The sequence below is a fragment of the Hippopotamus amphibius genome, chromosome 11, assembly GCF_030028045.1.
Source record: "Hippopotamus amphibius kiboko isolate mHipAmp2 chromosome 11, mHipAmp2.hap2, whole genome shotgun sequence".
Taxonomy (NCBI): Eukaryota; Metazoa; Chordata; class Mammalia; order Artiodactyla; family Hippopotamidae; genus Hippopotamus; species Hippopotamus amphibius.
Genome location: NC_080196.1, coordinates 101839049 through 101845048, shown reverse-complemented (window position 1 = coordinate 101845048; position 6000 = coordinate 101839049).

The window sequence follows — 6000 nt, the reverse complement described above, 5'->3', positions numbered from 1 at the left end:
GTTCTAAGGAGGTTAATGGCTTTGAACATCCTTTTTCTTGGGTCAAGGGGAAAAACCCCAGGGGTTTAAAGCCTTCATAATTCTTTCTCATCAGGGCTGCGGTCCTAGAATGCCCACTCAGAATACACACATCATTTTCTGGTTCGTGGAAGAACAAAGGGAACCGTGGCAGGTGGGGGATGGTTCCTCACTTCATTCATTCCTGTAACATTTACTGAGAGTTTGTTAAATACAGACCCCGCTTCTTTGCGAGACATTCCCAGGCCCAGATCTCTCCCTGCTCAGTTCAGGACGGAACCAAACGCTGTGGCTCTAAACCTGAGGCACCTGGTATGAGGATGGGGGGCGGGGGGCCGCGGGGTGAGGGCGGGCGGTCAGGACGGTTTCAGCCGCGGCTTCGGAACGCGTTGAAGGGACGGGAGCACTTTCTGCACCAACCCGGGGCGGGGCGGGTGCTGTCTTGAGCCTCCTGGAAAGGCCCCTTTCTCACCGTCTTCCAAACCCGCACACACGGATGCTCTGAGGGCAGGTGGCGGGGGGTTTGGGCCAACCTCCCCGGCTCTTCGGCTCCTCGGGGCCGGCGCGCAGGCCCTGGAGGCGCGCGTGGCGGGGGAGGCGCGGGCGGGGCGCGGCCTCCACGTGGACCCTGCGCGCGGGCGGCGGGGCTGCGGCTTCCTCCCGGGCCGGGCCGCCTGTCCGGAGGGGCCGTCCTCCGTGGTGCGGGCGTCGGTCAGGACATTCAGCATCCTCACTGCTGGCAGGACAGCACCCCTGGGGGCGGCGCGCCGGGGGCAGATGCCCTGGGCCGCTGTCTCAGTCCTAAAGTGAGTCCGGAGAAGCGCTGAGGGGCGCCCACGCGGCAGGGGGGCGCCGGGGGGCGAGGCCGCGGGGGTCCCTGGGACGGACCCTCCCCGCCCCGCCCGCCCCGCCCCCCGCAGCCGTGCCCCGCCCTCCCCTCCCCCCCCCCCCCCGCCCCGCGTCAGTCCCCGGGCGCCTGAGGTCAGCCGGCTGCTCGCCGGCCTGCGGCGGCACCTTTGTCAAAAATCAGTTTTTGGCATCTGTGTGGGTCTATATCCGGACCGTATTCTCTTCCAGGGATCGATTGACTTAAATGTAAATAACTCCCTGTGGCTGCTGGCTACCAGACTGGACGTCTCGGGTTTAGGCTGAGCATCTCGGAAAGGTTGCTGTTTGTCAGGCTCGTCAGAGGAAACGTTGTTCTGCCTTGGGCTCCACGATAGTCGTGATGTGAACATTCCATGCTCACCGTGTGGGTGCTGAGGAGGAGTTAAACTTCCACTGTTTCTCAGCAAGTGGACTGCAGTTTTTCTCTCAGTTTATCATCAGGTCTTTAAGGGCTAGAGGCTCCAAGGTCCTGCATTCAAATCCTGACTTGGCAACTTAGTGGGCAAGTTCCTTCCCCTGTCCTTGCCTGGTTTCTCTATCTGTAAAATGGGTGTCATAATTATACCTATTTCATAGGATTGTTTGAGGGTTAATAATACACGAAGTGCTTAGGATAATGCCTGGTACTTGATGAGTACTAGTAAAAGCTAGTCATTATTACTTCGTGTAAAACACAAGGAAACCCCATAGTAGAGGAGGGGGCATCCTAGCAGTTTCTGAAGCCCGTTGTCTTCTGAGGACCGCTCACGTGTTTCAGTGCATGTTTCAAGCACTTTAGCTTAGGTAGCTGCCCAGGCACTGGATGGTCTCCACCACCCCGCCGTTACTATTCCCATTTTGCAGATAAGAACAAAGCCATTTAATATTTGTCCAAAGTCACACGGCTACTGGGTGACAGAGTCAAGATCTAAATCCAGCTTTTTAGGCTTCAAACATTAAACATCATGTTTAAACATAAAGTTCGTGCTTTTAATGATTTTCAAAATTTTGTGCATCGGAATGGAGAGCTTGTGAAAGGCACACTCTCGGGCCCTCTGCCAGGCATCCTGTGCAGGGGGCCGGGCTGGTGTGTGTATGTGTGTGGGGGGGGCGCCGGGGAGTCTGTATTTCACAGCCCCCCCCCCCCCCGGGGGTCCGCGGACTGCACTGGAAGAAGCACTGCGCTCCACCAACTTCCCTCCATGTGAAGGGCCTTTTCCAACTGTTTTCTTTGTTTGTTTGTTTTGTTTTTTGTTTGTTTTTTAAATTTTATTTATTTATTATTTTTGGGGGGGTACACCAAGTTCAATCAACTGTTTTTATACACATATCCCCGTATTCCCTCCCTTCCTTGACTCCCCCACCTCGAGTCCCCCCCACCCTCCCCGCCCCACTCCTCTAAGGCATCTTCCATCCTCCAGTTGCACTCCCTTTGTTATACAAGAACTTCCCACTGACTATTTTACAGTTGCTAGTATATATATGTCTGTGCTACTCTCTCGCTTCGTCTCAGCTTCCCCTTCACCCCCCGCCCCCTCCCAAACCTCGAGTTCTCCAGTCCATTCTCTGTATCTGCTTCCTTGTTCTTGTCGCTGAGTTCATCAGTACCATTTTTAGATTCCGTATATGTGAGTTAGCATACAATATTTGTCTTTCTCTTTCTGACTTACTTCACTATGTATGACAGATTGTAGTTCTATCCACCTCATTACATATAGCTCCATCTCATCCCTTTTTATAGCTGAGTAATATTCCATTGTATATATATGCCACATCTTCTTTATCCATTCATTTGTTGATGGGCATTTCGGTTGCTTCCATGTCCTGGCTATTGTAAGTAGTGCTGCAATAAACATTATGGTACAAGTTTCTTTTGGGATTATGGTTTTCTTTGGGTATATGCCCAGTAGTGGGATGACTGGATCATATGGTAGTTCTATTTGTAGTTTTTTAAGGAACCTCCAAATTGTTTTCCATAGTGGCTGTACCAACTTACATTCCCACCAACAGTGCAAGAGAGTTCCCTTTTCTCCACACCCTCTCCAACATTTGTTGTTTCCAGATTTTGTGATGATGACCATTCTGATTGGTGTGAGGTGATACCTCATTGTGGCTTTGACTTGCATTTCTCTGATGATGAGTGATGTTGAGCATCTTTTCATGTGTTTGTTGGCCATCTGTATGTCTTCTTTGGAGAAATGTCTATTTAGGTCTTCTGCCCATTTGTGGATTGGGTTATTTGCTTTTTTGGTATTAAGCTTCATGAGCTGCTTGCATATTTTGGAGATTAATCCTTTGTCCGTTGTTTCATAGGCAATTATTTTTTCCCATTCTGAGGGTTGCCTTTTAGTCTTGTTCATGGTTTCTTTCGCTGTGCAAAAGCTTTTAAGTTTCATGAGGTCCCATTTGTTTATTCTTGATTTTATTTCCATGATTCTAGGAGGTGGGTCAAAAAGGATGTTGCTTTGATGGATGTCATAGAGTGTTCTGCCTATGTTTTCCTCTAGGAGTTTTATCGTGTCTGGCCTTACATGTAGGTCTTTAATCCATTTGGAGTTTATTTTTGTGTATGGTGTTAGGAAGTGTTCTAAGTTCATTCTTTTACATGTTGCTGTCCAATTTTCCCAGCACCACTTATTGAAGAGGGTGTCTTTTTTCCATTGTATATTCGTGCCTCCTTTGTCAAAGATAAGGTGCCCATATGTGTTTGGGCTTACTTCTGAGTTCTCTATTCTATTCCATTGATCATCCTTTCTATTTTTGTGCCAGTACCATACTGTCTTGATCACTATGGCCTTGTAGTATAGTTTGAAGTCAGGAAGCCTGATTCCACCAACTCCATTTTTCCTTCTCAAGATTGCTTTGGCTATTCAGGGTCTTCTGCGTTTCCATACAAATCGTAAGATTTCTTGCTCTAGTTCTGTGAAAAATGCCATTGGTAATTTGATCGGGATTGCATTGAATCTGTAAATTGCTTTGGGTAGTACAGTCATTTTCACGATGTTGATTCTTCCAATCCAGGAACATGGTATGTCCCTCCATCTGTTTGTGTCGTCTTTGATTTCTTTCATCAATGTCTTAAAGTTTTCTGCATACAGATCTTTTGCCTCCTTAGGCAGGTTTATTCCTAGGTATTTGATTCTTTTGGTTGCAATGGTGAATGGGAGAGTTTCCTTCATTTCTCTTTCTGCTCTTCTGTTGTTAGTGTATAGGAATGCAAGAGATTTCTGTGCATTAATTTTGTATCCTGCTACTTTACTAAACTCATCAATTAGTGCTAGCAGTTTTCAGGTAGAGTCTTTAGGGTTTTCTATATATAATATCATGTCATCTGCAAAGAGTGACAATTTTACTTCTTTTCCAATTTGGATTCCTTTTATTTCTTTTTCTTCTCTGATTGCTGTGGCTAACACTTCCAAAACTATGTTGAATAATAACAATGAGAGTGAACACCCTTGTCTTGTTCCTGTTCTTAGAGGGAATTCTTCCAGTTTTTCCCCATTGAGAATGATGTTGGCTTTTGGTTTTTCATATGTGGCTTTTATTATGTTGAGGTAATTTCCTTCTTTGCCCATTTTCTGGAGAGCTTTTATCATAAATGGATGTTGAATTTTGTCAAAAGCTTTTTCTGTATCTATTGAGATGATCATATGGTTTTTATCCTTCAAGTTGTTGATATGATGTATCACATTGATTGATTTGCGTATATTGAAGAATCCTTGCATCCCAGGGATAAACCCCACTTGATCATGGTGTATGATTGTTTTAATGTGTTGTTGGAGTCTGTTAACTAGTATTTTGTTGAGAATTTTTGCATCTATATTCATCAGTGATATTGGTCTGTAGTTTTCTTTTTTTGTGACATCTTTGCCTGGTTTTGGTATCAGGGTGATGGTGGCCTCGTAGAATGAGTTTGGGAGTGTTCCGCCTTCTGCAATATTTTGGAAGAGTTTGAGAAGGATAGGTGTTAACTCTTCTCGAAATGTTTGATAGAATTCGCCCGTGAACCCATCTGGTCCTGGGCTTTTGTGTGTTGGGAGATTTTTAATCACTGCCTCAATTTCCGTACTTGTGATTGGTCTGTTCATGGTTTCTATTTCTTCCTGGTTCAGTCTTGGAAGATTGTATTTTTCTAAGAATTTATCCATTTCTTCCAGGTTATCCAATTGATTGGCATAGTCTCTCATGTAGTAGTCATTGTAGTAGTCTCTCATGATATTTTGTATTTCTGAGGTGTCCGTTGTTACTTCTCCTTTTTCATTTCTAATTCTGTTGATTTGCATCTTCTCCCTTTTTTTCTTGATGAGTCTGGCTAATGGTTTATCAATTTTGTTAATCTTCTCAAAGAACCAGCTTTTAGTTTTATTTATTTTTGCTATGGTTTCCTTCCTTTCTTTTTCATTTATTTCTGGTCTGATCTTTATGATTTCTTTCCTTCTGCTCACTTTGGGGTTTCTTTGTTCTTCTTTCTCTAGTTGTTTTAGGTGTAAGGTTAGGTTGTTTATTCGATCATTTTCTTGTTTCTTAAGGTAGGACTGTATTGCTATAAACTTCCCTCTTAGAACTGCTTTTGCTGTGTCCCATAGGTTTTGGGTTGTTGTGTTTTTGTTGTCGTTTGTTTCTAGATATTTTTTTATTTCCTCTTTGATTTCTTTAGTGATTTCTTGGTTGTTTAAGAGTGAATAGTTTAGCCTCCATGTGTTTGTATTTTTTGCAGTTTTTTTCCTGTAATTGATATCTAGTCTCATGGCATTGTGGTCTGAGAAGATGCTTGATATGATTTCAATTTTCTTGAATTTGCTGAGGTTTGATTTGTGACCCAATGTGATCTATCCTGGAAAATGTTCCACGTGCACTTGAGAAGAAAGTGTAGTCTGTCATTTTTGGATGGAATGTCCTATAAATATCAATTAAGTCAAGATGGTCTAATGTGTCATTTAAAGCTTGTGTGTCTTTATTTTCTGTTTGGATGATCTGTCCATTGATGTAAGTGGGGTGTTCAAGTCTCCCACTATTATTGTGTTACTGTCGATGTCCCCTTTTACAGCTGTTAGCATTTGCCTTATGTATTGAGGTGCTCCTATATTGGGGGCATAGATATTTACCATTGTGATA